This window comes from Lepisma saccharinum, unplaced genomic scaffold (assembly GCF_977018435.1).
Source record: "Lepisma saccharinum unplaced genomic scaffold, izLepSacc3.1 HAP1_SCAFFOLD_35, whole genome shotgun sequence".
Taxonomy (NCBI): domain Eukaryota; kingdom Metazoa; phylum Arthropoda; class Insecta; order Zygentoma; family Lepismatidae; genus Lepisma; species Lepisma saccharinum.
The window spans coordinates 297,636-318,302 of NW_028142899.1; positions in this window are offsets into that span (position 1 = coordinate 297,636).

Here is a 20,667-nt window from a genome sequence, read left to right on the forward strand (position 1 = left end):
TCCACGACTACGACTACAATCATGCACAAATTGATTGTTTACTTTATTGTTATGAGAGTTTCCATTATAACTAAGCCTGAATATTACACATGGATTAAATTGTTGCGGATGAGCCAATAGAGAGCTTCGACCTGATTACATTGAGTGTAAAATCACAGCTGTATCTTCTATAGTAACGGAGATATAGGAGTTTGAAATTTTATATAATGTTTTTGTAAAACATGTTTCCAAGGATGTATTACATTGTTTCAACAATCAAAGTGGTTATTTCAAATCTCCACGACGACGACTACAATCATGCACAAATAGATTGTTTACTTTATTGTTATGAGAGTTTCCATGGAAACTAAGCATGAATATTACACACGGAATAAATTTTTTGGTATGAGCAAATAGAGATCTTCGACCTGATTACATTGAGTGTAAAATCACAGCTGTATCTTCTATAATAACGGAGATATATGAGTTTGAAATTTTATATAATGTTTTTGTAAAACATGTTTCCAAGGATGTATTACATTGTTTCAACAATCAAAGTGGTTATTTCAAATCTCCACGACTACGACTACAATCATGCACAAATTGATTGTTTACTTTATTGTTATGAGAGTTTCCATTATAACTAAGCCTGAATATTACACATGGATTAAATTGTTGCGGATGAGCCAATAGAGAGCTTCGACCTGATTACATTGAGTGTAAAATCACAGCTGTATCTTCTATAGTAACGGAGATATATGAGTTTGAAATTTTATATAATGTTTTTGTAAAACATGTTTCCAAGGATGTATTACATTGTTTCAACAATCAAAGTGGTTATTTCAAATCTCCACGACGACGACTACAATCATGCACAAATATATTGTTTACTTTATTGTTATGAGAGTTTCCATTATAACTAAGCATGAATATTACACATGGATTAAACTTTTTCCTATGAGCCAATAGAGAACTTCGACCTGATTACATTGAGTGTAAAATCACAGCTGTATCTTCTATAGTAACGGAGATATAGGAGTTTGAAATTTTATATAATGTTTTTGTAAAACATGTTTCCAAGGATGTATTAAATTGTTTCAACAATCAAAGTGGTTATTTCAAATCTCCACGACGACGACTACAATCATGCACAAATAGATTGTTTACTTTATTGTTATGAGAGTTTCCATGGAAACTAAGCATGAATATTACACACGGAATAAATTTTTTGGTATGAGCAAATAGAGATCTTCGACCTGATTACATTGAGTGTAAAATCACAGCTGTATCTTCTATAATAACGGAGATATATGAGTTTGAAATTTTATATAATGTTTTTGTAAAACATGTTTCCAAGGATGTATTACATTGTTTCAACAATCAAAGTGGTTATTTCAAATCTCCACGACGACGACTACAATCATGCACAAATAGATTGTTTACTTTATTGTTATGAGAGTTTCCATTATAACTAAACCTGAATATTACACATGGATTAAATTGTTGCGGATGAGCCAATAGAGAGCTTCAAACTGATTACATTGAGTGTAAAATCACTGCTGTATCTTCAATAGTAACGGAGATATGCGAGTTTGAAATTTTATATAATGTTTTTGTACAATGTGATTCCTTAGGATGTATTACATTGTTTCAACAATCAAAGTGGTTATTTCAAATCTCCACGACGACGACTACAATCATGCACAAATAGATTGTTTACTTTATTGTTATGAGAGTTTCCATGGTAACTAAGCATGAATATTACACATGGATTAAATTTTTAGGTATGATCAAATAGAGAGCTTCGACCTGATTACATTGAGTGTAAAATCACAGCTGTATCTTCTATAGTAACGGAGATATATGAGTTTGAAATTTTATATAAGGTTTTTGTAAAACATGTTTCCAAGGATGTATTACATTGTTTCAACAATCAAAGTGGTTATTTCAAATCTCCACGACTACGACTACAATCATGCACAAATTGATTGTTTACTTTATTGTTATGAGAGTTTCCATTATAACTAAGCCTGAATATTACACATGGATTAAATTGTTGCGGATGAGCCAATAGAGAGCTTCGACCTGATTACATTGAGTGTAAAATCACAGCTGTATCTTCTATAGTAACGGAGATATATGAGTTTGAAATTTTATATAATGTTTTTGTAAAACATGTTTCCAAGGATGTATTACATTGTTTCAACAATCAAAGTGGTTATTTCAAATCTCCACGACGACGACTACAATCATGCATAAATAGATTGTTTACTTTATTGTTATGAGAGTTTCCATTATAACTAAGCATGAATATTACACATGGATTAAACTTTTTCCTATGAGCCAATAGAGAACTTCGACCTGATTACATTGAGTGTAAAATCACAGCTGTATCTTCTATAGTAAAGGAGATATATGAGTTTGAAATTTTATATAATGTTTTTGTAAAACATGTTTCCAAGGATGTATTACATTGTTTCAACAATCAAAGTGGTTATTTCAAATCTCCACGACTACGACTACAATCATGCACAAATTGATTGTTTACTTTATTGTTATGAGAGTTTCCATTATAACTAAGAATATTACACATGGATTAAATTGTTGCGGATGAGCCAATAGAGAGCTTCAAACTGATTACATTGAGTGTAAAATCACTGCTATATCTTCTATAGTAACGGAGATATGCGAGTTTGAAATTTTATACAATGTTTTTGTACAATGTGATTCCTTAGGATGTATTACATTGTTTCAACAATCAAAGTGGTTATTTCAAATCTCCACGACGACGACTACAATCATGCACAAATAGATTTGTTTACTTTATTGTTATGAGAGTTTCCATTATAACTAAGCATGAATATTACACATGGATTAAACTTTTTCCTATGAGCAAATAGAGAGCTTCGACCTGATTACATTGAGTGTAAAATCACAGCTGTATCTTCTATAGTAACGGAGATATATGAGTTTGAAATTTTATATAATGTTTTTGTAAAACATGTTTCCAAGGATGTATTACATTGTTTCAACAATCAAAGTGGTTATTTCAAATCTCCACGACTACGACTACAATCATGCACAAATTGATTGTTTACTTTATTGTTATGAGAGTTTCCATTATAACTAAGCCTGAATATTACACATGGATAAAATTGTTGCGGATGAGCCAATAGAGAGCTTCAAACTGATTACATTGAGTGTAAAATCACTGCTGTATCTTCTATAGTAACGGAGATATGCGAGTTTGAAATTTTATATAATGTTTTTGTACAATGTGATTCCTTAGGATGTATTACATTGTTTCAACAATCAAAGTGGTTATTTCAAATCTCCACGACGACGACTACAATCATGCACAAATAGATTGTTTACTTTATTGTTATGAGAGTTTCCATGGTAACTAAGCATGAATATTACACATGGATTAAATTATTTCGTATGAGCCAATAGAGAGCTTCGACCTGATTACATTGAGTGTAAAATCACTGCTGTATCTTCTATAGTAACGGAGATATATGAGTTTGAAATTTTATATAATGTTTTCGTAGAACATTTTTCCAAGGATGTATTACATTGTTTCAACAATCAAAGTGGTTATTTCAAATCTCCACGACGACGACTACAATCATGCACAAATAGATTGTTTACTTTATTGTTATGAGAGTTTCCATGGTAACTAAGCATGAATATTACACATGGATTAAATTTTTTGGTATGAGCAAATAGAGAGCTTCGACCTGATTACATTGAGTGTAAAATCACAGCTGTATCTTCTATAGTAACGGAGATATATGAGTTTGAAATTTTATATAATGTTTTTGTAAAACATGTTTCCAAGGATGTATTACATTGTTTCAACAATCAAAGTGGTTATTTCAAATCTCCACGACTACGACTACAATCATGCACAAATTGATTGTTTACTTTATTGTTATGAGAGTTTCCATTATAACTAAGCCTGAATATTACACATGGATTAAATTGTTGCGGATGAGCCAATAGAGAGCTTCAAACTGATTACATTGAGTGTAAAATCACTGCTGTATCTTCAATAGTAACGGAGATATGCGAGTTTGAAATTTTATATAATGTTTTTGTACAATGTGATTCCTTAGGATGTATTACATTGTTTCAACAATCAAAGTGGTTATTTCAAATCTCCACGACGACGACTACAATCATGCACAAATAGATTGTTTACTTTATTGTTATGAGAGTTTCCATGGTAACTAAGCATGAATATTACACATGGATTAAATTTTTAGGTATGATCAAATAGAGAGCTTCGACCTGATTACATTGAGTGTAAAATCACAGCTGTATCTTCTATAGTAACGGAGATATATGAGTTTGAAATTTTATATAAGGTTTTTGTAAAACATGTTTCCAAGGATGTATTACATTGTTTCAACAATCAAAGTGGTTATTTCAAATCTCCACGACTACGACTACAATCATGCACAAATTGATTGTTTACTTTATTGTTATGAGAGTTTCCATTATAACTAAGCCTGAATATTACACATGGATTAAATTGTTGCGGATGAGCCAATAGAGAGCTTCGACCTGATTACATTGAGTGTAAAATCACAGCTGTATCTTCTATAGTAACGGAGATATAGGAGTTTGAAATTTTATATAATGTTTTTGTAAAACATGTTTCCAAGGATGTATTACATTGTTTCAACAATCAAAGTGGTTATTTCAAATCTCCACGACGACGACTACAATCATGCACAAATAGATTGTTTACTTTATTGTTATGAGAGTTTCCATGGAAACTAAGCATGAATATTACACACGGAATAAATTTTTTGGTATGAGCAAATAGAGATCTTCGACCTGATTACATTGAGTGTAAAATCACAGCTGTATCTTCTATAATAACGGAGATATATGAGTTTGAAATTTTATATAATGTTTTTGTAAAACATGTTTCCAAGGATGTATTACATTGTTTCAACAATCAAAGTGGTTATTTCAAATCTCCACGACTACGACTACAATCATGCACAAATTGATTGTTTACTTTATTGTTATGAGAGTTTCCATTATAACTAAGCCTGAATATTACACATGGATTAAATTGTTGCGGATGAGCCAATAGAGAGCTTCGACCTGATTACATTGAGTGTAAAATCACAGCTGTATCTTCTATAGTAACGGAGATATATGAGTTTGAAATTTTATATAATGTTTTTGTAAAACATGTTTCCAAGGATGTATTACATTGTTTCAACAATCAAAGTGGTTATTTCAAATCTCCACGACGACGACTACAATCATGCACAAATATATTGTTTACTTTATTGTTATGAGAGTTTCCATTATAACTAAGCATGAATATTACACATGGATTAAACTTTTTCCTATGAGCCAATAGAGAACTTCGACCTGATTACATTGAGTGTAAAATCACAGCTGTATCTTCTATAGTAACGGAGATATAGGAGTTTGAAATTTTATATAATGTTTTTGTAAAACATGTTTCCAAGGATGTATTAAATTGTTTCAACAATCAAAGTGGTTATTTCAAATCTCCACGACGACGACTACAATCATGCACAAATAGATTGTTTACTTTATTGTTATGAGAGTTTCCATGGAAACTAAGCATGAATATTACACACGGAATAAATTTTTTGGTATGAGCAAATAGAGATCTTCGACCTGATTACATTGAGTGTAAAATCACAGCTGTATCTTCTATAATAACGGAGATATATGAGTTTGAAATTTTATATAATGTTTTTGTAAAACATGTTTCCAAGGATGTATTACATTGTTTCAACAATCAAAGTGGTTATTTCAAATCTCCACGACGACGACTACAATCATGCACAAATAGATTGTTTACTTTATTGTTATGAGAGTTTCCATTATAACTAAGCCTGAATATTACACATGGATTAAATTGTTGCGGATGAGCCAATAGAGAGCTTCAAACTGATTACATTGAGTGTAAAATCACTGCTGTATCTTCAATAGTAACGGAGATATGCGAGTTTGAAATTTTATATAATGTTTTTGTACAATGTGATTCCTTAGGATGTATTACATTGTTTCAACAATCAAAGTGGTTATTTCAAATCTCCACGACGACGACTACAATCATGCACAAATAGATTGTTTACTTTATTGTTATGAGAGTTTCCATGGTAACTAAGCATGAATATTACACATGGATTAAATTTTTAGGTATGATCAAATAGAGAGCTTCGACCTGATTACATTGAGTGTAAAATCACAGCTGTATCTTCTATAGTAACGGAGATATATGAGTTTGAAATTTTATATAAGGTTTTTGTAAAACATGTTTCCAAGGATGTATTACATTGTTTCAACAATCAAAGTGGTTATTTCAAATCTCCACGACTACGACTACAATCATGCACAAATTGATTGTTTACTTTATTGTTATGAGAGTTTCCATTATAACTAAGCCTGAATATTACACATGGATTAAATTGTTGCGGATGAGCCAATAGAGAGCTTCGACCTGATTACATTGAGTGTAAAATCACAGCTGTATCTTCTATAGTAACGGAGATATAGGAGTTTGAAATTTTATATAATGTTTTTGTAAAACATGTTTCCAAGGATGTATTACATTGTTTCAACAATCAAAGTGGTTATTTCAAATCTCCACGACGACGACTACAATCATGCACAAATAGATTGTTTACTTTATTGTTATGAGAGTTTCCATGGAAACTAAGCATGAATATTACACACGGAATAAATTTTTTGGTATGAGCAAATAGAGATCTTCGACCTGATTACATTGAGTGTAAAATCACAGCTGTATCTTCTATAATAACGGAGATATATGAGTTTGAAATTTTATATAATGTTTTTGTAAAACATGTTTCCAAGGATGTATTACATTGTTTCAACAATCAAAGTGGTTATTTCAAATCTCCACGACTACGACTACAATCATGCACAAATTGATTGTTTACTTTATTGTTATGAGAGTTTCCATTATAACTAAGCCTGAATATTACACATGGATTAAATTGTTGCGGATGAGCCAATAGAGAGCTTCGACCTGATTACATTGAGTGTAAAATCACAGCTGTATCTTCTATAGTAACGGAGATATATGAGTTTGAAATTTTATATAATGTTTTTGTAAAACATGTTTCCAAGGATGTATTACATTGTTTCAACAATCAAAGTGGTTATTTCAAATCTCCACGACGACGACTACAATCATGCACAAATAGATTGTTTACTTTATTGTTATGAGAGTTTCCATTATAACTAAGCATGAATATTACACATGGATTAAACTTTTTCCTATGAGCCAATAGAGAACTTCGACCTGATTACATTGAGTGTAAAATCACAGCTGTATCTTCTATAGTAACGGAGATATAGGAGTTTGAAATTTTATATAATGTTTTTGTAAAACATGTTTCCAAGGATGTATTAAATTGTTTCAACAATCAAAGTGGTTATTTCAAATCTCCACGACGACGACTACAATCATGCACAAATAGATTGTTTACTTTATTGTTATGAGAGTTTCCATGGAAACTAAGCATGAATATTACACACGGAATAAATTTTTTGGTATGAGCAAATAGAGATCTTCGACCTGATTACATTGAGTGTAAAATCACAGCTGTATCTTCTATAATAACGGAGATATATGAGTTTGAAATTTTATATAATGTTTTTGTAAAACATGTTTCCAAGGATGTATTACATTGTTGCAACAATCAAAGTGGTTATTTCAAATCTCCACGACGACGACTACAATCATGCACAAATAGATTGTTTACTTTATTGTTATGAGAGTTTCCATTATAACTAAGCCTGAATATTACACATGGATTAAATTGTTGCGGATGAGCCAATAGAGAGCTTCAAACTGATTACATTGAGTGTAAAATCACTGCTGTATCTTCTATAGTAACGGAGATATGCGAGTTTGAAATTTTATATAATGTTTTTGTACAATGTGATTCCTTAGGATGTATTACATTGTTTCAACAATCAAAGTGGTTATTTCAAATCTCCACGACGACGACTACAATCATGCACAAATAGATTGTTCACTTTATTGTTATGAGAGTTTCCATGGTAACTAAGCATGAATATTACACATGGATTAAATTTTTTGGTATGAGTAAATAGAGAGCTTCGACCTGATTACATTGAATGTAAAATCACAGCTGTATCTTCTATAGTAACGGAGATATATGAGTTTGAAATTTTATATAATGTTTTTGTAAAACATGTTTCCAAGGATGTATTACATTGTTTCAACAATCAAAGTGGTTATTTCAAATCTCCACGACTACGACTACAATCATGCACAAATTGATTGTTTACTTTATTGTTATGAGAGTTTCCATTATAACTAAGCCTGAATATTACACATGGATTAAATTGTTGCGGATGAGCCAATAGAGAGCTTCAAACTGATTACATTGAGTGTAAAATCACTGCTGTATCTTCAATAGTAACGGAGATATGCGAGTTTGAAATTTTATATAATGTTTTTGTACAATGTGATTCCTTAGCATGTATTACATTGTTTCAACAATCAAAGTGGTTATTTCAAATCTCCACGACGACGACTACAATCATGCACAAATAGATTGTTTACTTTATTGTTATGAGAGTTTCCATGGTAACTAAGCATGAATATTACACATGGATTAAATTTTTAGGTATGATCAAATATAGAGCTTCGACCTGATTACATTGAGTGTAAAATCACAGCTGTATCTTCTATAGTAACGGAGATATATGAGTTTGAAATTTTATATAAGGTTTTTGTAAAACATGTTTCCAAGGATGTATTACATTGTTTCAACAATCAAAGTGGTTATTTCAAATCTCCACGACTACGACTACAATCATGCACAAATTGATTGTTTACTTTATTGTTATGAGAGTTTCCATTATAACTAAGCCTGAATATTACACATGGATTAAATTGTTGCGGATGAGCCAATAGAGAGCTTCGACCTGATTACATTGAGTGTAAAATCACAGCTGTATCTTCTATAGTAACGGAGATATAGGAGTTTGAAATTTTATATAATGTTTTTGTAAAACATGTTTCCAAGGATGTATTACATTGTTTCAACAATCAAAGTGGTTATTTCAAATCTCCACGACGACGACTACAATCATGCACAAATAGATTGTTTACTTTATTGTTATGAGAGTTTCCATGGAAACTAAGCATGAATATTACACACTGAATAAATTTTTTGGTATGAGCAAATAGAGATCTTCGACCTGATTACATTGAGTGTAAAATCACAGCTGTATCTTCTATAATAACGGAGATATATGAGTTTGAAATTTTATATAATGTTTTTGTAAAACATGTTTCCAAGGATGTATTACATTGTTTCAACAATCAAAGTGGTTATTTCAAATCTCCACGACTACGACTACAATCATGCACAAATTGATTGTTTACTTTATTGTTATGAGAGTTTCCATTATAACTAAGCCTGAATATTACACATGGATTAAATTGTTGCGGATGAGCCAATAGAGAGCTTCGACCTGATTACATTGAGTGTAAAATCACAGCTGTATCTTCTATAGTAACGGAGATATATGAGTTTGAAATTTTATATAATGTTTTTGTAAAACATGTTTCCAAGGATGTATTACATTGTTTCAACAATCAAAGTGGTTATTTCAAATCTCCACGACGACGACTACAATCATGCACAAATAGATTGTTTACTTTATTGTTATGAGAGTTTCCATTATAACTAAGCATGAATATTACACATGGATTAAACTTTTTCCTATGAGCCAATAGAGAACTTCGACCTGATTACATTGAGTGTAAAATCACAGCTGTATCTTCTATAGTAACGGAGATATAGGAGTTTGAAATTTTATATAATGTTTTTGTAAAACATGTTTCCAAGGATGTATTAAATTGTTTCAACAATCAAAGTGGTTATTTCAAATCTCCACGACGACGACTACAATCATGCACAAATAGATTGTTTACTTTATTGTTATGAGAGTTTCCATGGAAACTAAGCATGAATATTACACACGGAATAAATTTTTTGGTATGAGCAAATAGAGATCTTCGACCTGATTACATTGAGTGTAAAATCACAGCTGTATCTTCTATAATAACGGAGATATATGAGTTTGAAATTTTATATAATGTTTTTGTAAAACATGTTTCCAAGGATGTATTACATTGTTTCAACAATCAAAGTGGTTATTTCAAATCTCCACGACTACGACTACAATCATGCACAAATTGATTGTTTACTTTATTGTTATGAGAGTTTCCATTATAACTAAGAATATTACACATGGATTAAATTGTTGCGGATGAGCCAATAGAGAGCTTCAAACTGATTACATTGAGTGTAAAATCACTGCTATATCTTCTATAGTAACGGAGATATGCGAGTTTGAAATTTTATACAATGTTTTTGTACAATGTGATTCCTTAGGATGTATTACATTGTTTCAACAATCAAAGTGGTTATTTCAAATCTCCACGACGACGACTACAATCATGCACAAATAGATTGTTTACTTTATTGTTATGAGAGTTTCCATGGTAACTAAGCATGAATATTACACATGGATTAATTTTTTTGGTATGAGCAAATAGAGAGCTTCGACCTGATTACATTGAGTGTAAAATCACAGCTGTATCTTCTATAGTAACGGAGATATATGAGTTTGAAATTTTATATAATGTTTTTGTAAAACATGTTTCCAAGGATGTATTACATTGTTTCAACAATCAAAGTGGTTATTTCAAATCTCCACGACTACGACTACAATCATGCACAAATTGATTGTTTACTTTATTGTTATGAGAGTTTCCATTATAACTAAGCCTGAATATTACACATGGATTAAATTGTTGCGGATGAGCCAATAGAGAGCTTCAAACTGATTACATTGAGTGTAAAATCACTGCTGTATCTTCTATAGTAACGGAGATATGCGAGTTTGAAATTTTATATAATGTTTTTGTACAATGTGATTCCTTAGGATGTATTACATTGTTTCAACAATCAAAGTGGTTATTTCAAATCTCCACGACGACGACTACAATCATGCACAAATAGATTGTTTACTTTATTGTTATGAGAGTTTCCATTATAACTAAGCCTGAATATTACACATGGATTAAATTGTTGCGGATGAGCCAATAGAGAGCTTCGACCTGATTACATTGAGTGTAAAATCACAGCTGTATCTTCTATAGTAACGGAGATATAGGAGTTTGAAATTTTATATAATGTTTTTGTAAAACATGTTTCCAAGGATGTATTACATTGTTTCAACAATCAAAGTGGTTATTTCAAATCTCCACGACGACGACTACAATCATGCACAAATAGATTGTTTACTTTATTGTTATGAGAGTTTCCATGGAAACTAAGCATGAATATTACACACGGAATAAATTTTTTGGTATGAGCAAATAGAGATCTTCGACCTGATTACATTGAGTGTAAAATCACAGCTGTATCTTCTATAATAACGGAGATATATGAGTTTGAAATTTTATATAATGTTTTTGTAAAACATGTTTCCAAGGATGTATTACATTGTTTCAACAATCAAAGTGGTTATTTCAAATCTCCACGACTACGACTACAATCATGCACAAATTGATTGTTTACTTTATTGTTATGAGAGTTTCCATTATAACTAAGCCTGAATATTACACATGGATTAAATTGTTGCGGATGAGCCAATAGAGAGCTTCGACCTGATTACATTGAGTGTAAAATCACAGCTGTATCTTCTATAGTAACGGAGATATATGAGTTTGAAATTTTATATAATGTTTTTGTAAAACATGTTTCCAAGGATGTATTACATTGTTTCAACAATCAAAGTGGTTATTTCAAATCTCCACGACGACGACTACAATCATGCACAAATAGATTGTTTACTTTATTGTTATGAGAGTTTCCATTATAACTAAGCATGAATATTACACATGGATTAAACTTTTTCCTATGAGCCAATAGAGAACTTCGACCTGATTACATTGAGTGTAAAATCACAGCTGTATTCTCTATAGTAACGGAGATATAGGAGTTTGAAATTTTATATAATGTTTTTGTAAAACATGTTTCCAAGGATGTATTAAATTGTTTCAACAATCAAAGTGGTTATTTCAAATCTCCACGACGACGACTACAATCATGCACAAATAGATTGTTTACTTTATTGTTATGAGAGTTTCCATGGAAACTAAGCATGAATATTACACACGGAATAAATTTTTTGGTATGAGCAAATAGAGATCTTCGACCTGATTACATTGAGTGTAAAATCACAGCTGTATCTTCTATAATAACGGAGATATATGAGTTTGAAATTTTATATAATGTTTTTGTAAAACATGTTTCCAAGGATGTATTACATTGTTTCAACAATCAAAGTGGTTATTTCAAATCTCCACGACTACGACTACAATCATGCACAAATTGATTGTTTACTTTATTGTTATGAGAGTTTGAATTATAACTAAGAATATTACACATGGATTAAATTGTTGCGGATGAGCCAATAGAGAGCTTCAAACTGATTACATTGAGTGTAAAATCACTGCTATATCTTCTATAGTAACGGAGATATGCGAGTTTGAAATTTTATACAATGTTTTTGTACAATGTGATTCCTTAGGATGTATTACATTGTTTCAACCATCAAAGTGGTTATTTCAAATCTCCACGACGACGACTACAATCATGCACAAATAGATTGTTTACTTTATTGTTATGAGAGTTTCCATGGTAACTAAGCATGAATATTACACATGGATTAAATTTTTTGGTATGAGCAAATAGAGAGCTTCGACCTGATTACATTGAGTGTAAAATCACAGCTGTATCTTCTATAGTAACGGAGATATATGAGTTTGAAATTTTATATAATGTTTTTGTAAAACATGTTTCCAAGGATGTATTACATTGTTTCAACAATCAAAGTGGTTATTTCAAATCTCCACGACTACGACTACAATCATGCACAAATTGATTGTTTACTTTATTGTTATGAGAGTTTCCATTATAACTAAGCCTGAATATTACACATGGATTAAATTGTTGCGGATGAGCCAATAGAGAGCTTCAAACTGATTACATTGAGTGTAAAATCACTGCTGTATCTTCTATAGTAACGGAGATATGCGAGTTTGAAATGTTATATAATGTTTTTGTACAATGTGATTCCTTAGGATGTATTACATTGTTTCAACAATCAAAGTGGTTATTTCAAATCTCCACGACGACGACTACAATCATGCACAAATAGATTGTTTACTTTATTGTTATGAGAGTTTCCATTATAACTAAGCCTGAATATTACACATGGATTAAATTGTTGCGGATGAGCCAATAGAGAGCTTCGACCTGATTACATTGAGTGTAAAATCACAGCTGTATCTTCTATAGTAACGGAGATATAGGAGTTTGAAATTTTATATAATGTTTTTGTAAAACATGTTTCCAAGGATGTATTACATTGTTTCAACAATCAAAGTGGTTATTTCAAATCTCCACGACGACGACTACAATCATGCACAAATAGATTGTTTACTTTATTGTTATGAGAGTTTCCATGGAAACTAAGCATGAATATTACACACGGAATAAATTTTTTGGTATGAGCAAATAGAGATCTTCGACCTGATTACATTGAGTGTAAAATCACAGCTGTATCTTCTATAATAACGGAGATATATGAGTTTGAAATTTTATATAATGTTTTTGTAAAACATGTTTCCAAGGATGTATTACATTGTTTCAACAATCAAAGTGGTTATTTCAAATCTCCACGACTACGACTACAATCATGCACAAATTGATTGTTTACTTTATTGTTATGAGAGTTTCCATTATAACTAAGCCTGAATATTACACATGGATTAAATTGTTGCGGATGAGCCAATAGAGAGCTTCGACCTGATTACATTGAGTGTAAAATCACAGCTGTATCTTCTATAGTAACGGAGATATATGAGTTTGAAATTTTATATAATGTTTTTGTAAAACATGTTTCCAAGGATGTATTACATTGTTTCAACAATCAAAGTGGTTATTTCAAATCTCCACGACGACGACTACAATCATGCACAAATAGATTGTTTACTTTATTGTTATGAGAGTTTCCATTATAACTAAGCATGAATATTACACATGGATTAAACTTTTTCCTATGAGCCAATAGAGATCTTCGACCTGATTACATTGAGTGTAAAATCACAGCTGTATCTTCTATAATAACGGAGATATATGAGTTTGAAATTTTATATAATGTTTTTGTAAAACATGTTTCCAAGGATGTATTACATTGTTTCAACAATCAAAGTGGTTATTTCAAATCTCCACGACTACGACTACAATCATGCACAAATTGATTGTTTACTTTATTGTTATGAGAGTTTCCATTATAACTAAGAATATTACACATGGGTTAAATTGTTGCGGATGAGCCAATAGAGAGCTTCAAACTGATTACATTGAGTGTAAAATCACTGCTGTATCTTCTATAGTAACGGAGATATGCGAGTTTGAAATTTTATATAATGTTTTTGTACAATGTGATTCCTTAGGATGTATTACATTGTTTCAACAATCAAAGTGGTTATTTCAAATCTCCACGACGACGACTACAATCATGCACAAATAGATTGTTTACTTTATTGTTATGAGAGTTTCCATTATAACTAAGCCTGAATATTACACATGGATTAAATTGTTGCGGATGAGCCAATAGAGAGCTTCGACCTGATTACATTGAGTGTAAAATCACTGCTGTATCTTCTATAGTAACGGAGATATGCGAGTTTGAAATTTTATATAATGTTTTTGTACAATGTGATTCCTTAGGATGTATTACATTGTTTCAACAATCAAAGTGGTTATTTCAAATCTCCACGACGACGACTACAATCATGCACTAATAGATTGTTTACTTTATTGTTATGAGAGTTTCCATGGTAACTAAGCATGAATATTACACATGGATTAAATTTTTTGGTATGAGCAAATAGAGAGCTTCGACCTGATTACATTGAGTGTAAAATCACTGCTGTATCTTCTATAGTAACGGAGATATATGAGTTTGAAATTTTATATAATGTTTTTGTAAAACATGTTTCCAAGGATGTATTACATTGTTTCAACAATCAAAGTGGTTATTTCAAATCTCCACGACGACGACTACAATCATGCAAAAATAGATTTTTTACTTTATTGTTATGAGAGTTTCCATTATAACTAAGCCTGAATATTACACATGGATTAAATTGTTGCGGATGAGCCAATAGAGAGCTTCGACCTGATTATATTGAGTGTAAAATCACTGCTGTATCTTCTATAGTAACGGAGATATATGAGTTTGAAATTTTATATAATGTTTTCGTAAAACATTTTTCCAAGGATGTATTACATTGTTTCAACAATCAAAGTGGTTATTTCAAATCTCCACGACTACGACTACAATCATGCACAAATTGATTGTTTACTTTATTGTTATGAGAGTTTCCATTATAACTAAGCCTGAATATTACACATGGATTAAATTGTTGCGGATGAGCCAATAGAGAGCTTCAAACTGATTACATTGAGTGTAAAATCACTGCTGTATCTTCTATAGTAACGGAGATATGCGAGTTTGAAATTTTATATAATGTTTTTGTACAATGTGATTTCTTAGGATGTATTACATTGTTTCAACAATCAAAGTGGTTATTTCAAATCTCCACGACGACGACTACAATCATGCACAAATAGATTGTTTACTTTATTGTTATGAGAGTTTCCATGGTAACTAAGCATGAATATTACACATGGATTAAATTTTTTGGTATGATCAAATAGAGAGCTTCGACCTGATTACATTGAGTGTAAAATCACAGCTGTATCTTCTATAGTAACGGAGATATATGAGTTTGAAATTTTATATAATGTTTTTGTAAAACATGTTTCCAAGGATGTATTACATTGTTTCAACAATCAAAGTGGTTATTTCAAATCTCCACGACTACGACTACAATCATGCACAAATTGATTGTTTACTTTATTGTTATGAGAGTTTCCATTATAACTAAGCCTGAATATTACACATGGATTAAATTGTTGCGGATGAGCCAATAGAGAGCTTCAAACTGATTACATTGAGTGTAAAATCACTGCTGTATCTTCTATAGTAACGGAGATATGCGAGTTTGAAATTTTATATAATGTTTTTGTACAATGTGATTCCTTAGGATGTATTACATTGTTTCAACAATCAAAGTGGTTATTTCAAATCTCCACGACGACGACTACAATCATGCACAAATAGATTGTTTACTTTATTGTTATGAGAGTTTCCATTATAACTAAGCATGAATATTACACATGGATTAAATTTTTTGGTATGAGCAAATAGAGAGCTTCGACCTGATTACATTGAGTGTAAAATCACAGCTGTATCTTCTATAGTAACGGAGATATATGAGTTTGAAATTTTATATAATGTTTTTGTAAAACATGTTTCCAAGGATGTATTACATTGTTTCAACAATCAAAGTGGTTATTTCAAATCTCCACGACTACGACTACAATCATGCACAAATTGATTGTTTACTTTATTGTTATGAGAGTTTCCATTATAACTAAGCCTGAATATTACACATGGATTAAATTGTTGCGGATGAGCCAATAGAGAGCTTCAAACTGATTACATTGAGTGTAAAATCACTGCTGTATCTTCTATAGTAACGGAGATATGCGAGTTTGAAATTTTATATAATGTTTTTGTACAATGTGATTCCTTAGGATGTATTACATTATTTCAACAATCAAAGTGGTTATTTCAAATCTCCACGACGACGACTACAATCATGCACAAATAGATTGTTTACTTTATTGTTATGAGAGTTTCCATGGTAACTAAGCATGAATATTACACATGGATTAAATTTTTTGGTATGAGCAAATAGAGAGCTTCGACCTGATTACATTGAGTGTAAAATCACTGCTGTATCTTCTATAGTAACGGAGATATATGAGTTTGAAATTTTATATAATGTTTTTGTAAAACATGTTTCCAAGGATGTATTACATTGTTTCAACAATCAAAGTGGTTATTTCAAATCTCCACGACGACGACTACAATCATGCAAAAAGAGATTGTTTACTTTATTGTTATGAGAGTTTCCATTATAACTAAGCCTGAATATTACACATGGATTAAATTGTTGCGAATGAGCCAATAGAGAGCTTCGACCTGATTATATTGAGTGTAAAATCACTGCTGTATCTTCTATAGTAACGGAGATATATGAGTTTGAAATTTTATATAATGTTTTCGTAAAACATTTTTCCAAGGATGTATTACATTGTTTCAACAATCAAAGTGGTTATTTCAAATCTCCACGACTACGACTACAATCATGCACAAATTGATTGTTTACTTTATTGTTATGAGAGTTTCCATTATAACTAAGCCTGAATATTACACATGGATTAAATTGTTGCGGATGAGCCAATAGAGAGCTTCAAACTGATTACATTGAGTGTAAAATCACTGCTGTATCTTCTATAGTAACGGAGATATGCGAGTTTGAAATTTTATATAATGTTTTTGTACAATGTGATTCCTTAGGATGTATTACATTGTTTCAACAATCAAAGTGGTTATTTCAAATCTCCACGACGACGACTACAATCATGCACAAATAGATTGTTTACTTTATTGTTATGAGAGTTTCCATGGTAACTAAGCATGAATATTACACATGGATTAAATTTTTTGGTATGAGCCAATAGAGAAGTTCGACCTGATTACATTGAGTGTAAAATCACAGCTGTATCTTCTATAGTAACGGAGATATATGAGTTTGAAATTTTATATAATGTTTTTGTACAATGTGATTCCTTAGGATGTATTACATTGTTTCAACAATCAAAGTGGTTATTTCAAATCTCCACGACGACGAATACAATCATGCACAAATAGATTGTTTACTTTATTGTTATGAGAGTTTCCATGGTAACTAAGCATGAATATTACACATGGATTAAATTTTTTGGTATGATCAAATAGAGAGCTTCGACCTGATTACATTGAGTGTAAAATCACAGCTGTATCTTCTATAGTAACGGAGATATGCGAGTTTGAAATTTTATATAATGTTTTTGTACAATGTGATTCCTTAGGATGTATTACATTGTTTCAACAATCAAAGTGGTTATTTCAAATCTCCACGACGACGACTACAATCATGCACAAATAGATTGTTTACTTTATTGTTATGAGAGTTTCCATTATAACTAAGCATGAATATTACACATGGATTAAATTTTTTGGTATGAGCAAATAGAGAGCTTCGACCTGATTACATTGAGTGTAAAATCACAGCTGTATCTTCTATAGTAACGGAGATATATGAGTTTGAAATTTTATATAATGTTTTTGTAAAACATGTTTCCAAGGATGTATTACATTGTTTCAACAATCAAAGTGGTTATTTCAAATCTCCACGACTACGACTACAATCATGCACAAATTGATTGTTTACTTTATTGTTATGAGAGTTTCCATTATAACTAAGCCTGAATATTACACATGGATTAAATTGTTGCGGATGAGCCAATAGAGAGCTTCAAACTGATTACATTGAGTGTAAAATCACTGCTGTATCTTCTATAGTAACGGAGATATGCGAGTTTGAAATTTTATATAATGTTTTTGTACAATGTGATTCCTTAGGATGTATTACATTATTTCAACAATCAAAGTGGTTATTTCAAATCTCCACGACGACGACTACAATCATGCACAAATAGATTGTTTACTTTATTGTTATGAGAGTTTCCATGGTAACTAAGCATGAATATTACACATGGATTAAATTTTTTGGTATGAGCAAATAGAGAGCTTCGACCTGATTACATTGAGTGTAAAATCACTGCTGTATCTTCTATAGTAACGGAGATATATGAGTTTGAAATTTTATATAATCTTTTTGTAAAACATGTTTCCAAGGATGTATTACATTGTTTCAACAATCAAAGTGGTTATTTCAAATCTCCACGACGACGACTACAATCATGCAAAAAGAGATTGTTTACTTTATTGTTATGAGAGTTTCCATTATAACTAAGCCTGAATATTACACATGGATTAAATTGTTGCGAATGAGCCAATAGAGAGCTTCGACCTGATTATATTGAGTGTAAAATCACTGCTGTATCTTCTATAGTAACGGAGATATATGAGTTTGAAATTTTATATAATGTTTTCGTAAAACATTTTTCCAAGGATGTATTACATTGTTTCAACAATCAAAGTGGTTATTTCAAATCTCCACGACTACGACTACAATCATGCACAAATTGATTGTTTACTTTATTGTTATGAGAGTTTCCATTATAACTAAGCCTGAATATTACACATGGATTAAATTGTTGCGGATGAGCCAATAGAGAGCTTCAAACTGATTACATTGAGTGTAAAATCACTGCTGTATCTTCTATAGTAACGGAGATATGCGAGTTTGAAATTTTATATAATGTTTTTGTACAATGTGATTCCTTAGGATGTATTACATTGTTTCAACAATCAAAGTGGTTATTTCAAATCTCCACGACGACGACTACAATCATGCACAAATAGATTGTTTACTTTATTGTTATGAGAGTTTCCATGGTAACTAAGCATGAATATTACACATGGATTAAATTTTTTGGTATGAGCCAATAGAGAAGTTCGACCTGATTACATTGAGTGTAAAATCACAGCTGTATCTTCTATAGTAACGGAGATATATGAGTTTGAAATTTTATATAATGTTTTTGTACAATGTGATTCCTTAGGATGTATTACATTGTTTCAACAATCAAAGTGGTTATTTCAAATCTCCACGACGACGAATACAATCATGCACAAATAGATTGTTTACTTTATTGTTATGAGAGTTTCCATGGTAACTAAGCATGAATATTACACATGGATTAAATTTTTTGGTATGATCAAATAGAGAGCTTCGACCTGATTACATTGAGTGTAAAATCACAGCTGTATCTTCTATAGTAACGGAGATATATGAGTTTGAAATTTTATATAATGTTTTTGTAAAACATGTTTCCAAGGATGTATTACATTGTTTCAACAATCAAAGTGGTTATTTCAAATCTCCACGACGACGACTACAATCATGCAAAAATAGATTTTTTACTTTATTGTTATGAGAGTTTCCATTATAACTAAGCCTGAATATTACACATGGATTAAATTGTTGCGGATGAGCCAATAGAGAGCTTCGACCTGATTATATTGAGTGTAAAATCACTGCTGTATCTTCTATAGTAACGGAGATATATGAGTTTGAAATTTTATATAATGTTTTCGTAAAACATTTTTCCAAGGATGTATTACATTGTTTCAACAATCAAAGTGGTTATTTCAAATCTCCACGACTACGACTACAATCATGCACAAATTGATTGTTTACTTTATTGTTATGAGAGTTTCCATTATAACTAAGCCTGAATATTACACATGGATTAAATTGTTGCGGATGAGCCAATAGAGAGCTTCAAACTGATTACATTGAGTGTAAAATCACTGCTGTATCTTCTATAGTAACGGAGATATGCGAGTTTGAAATTTTATATAATGTTTTTGTACAATGTGATTTCTTAGGAT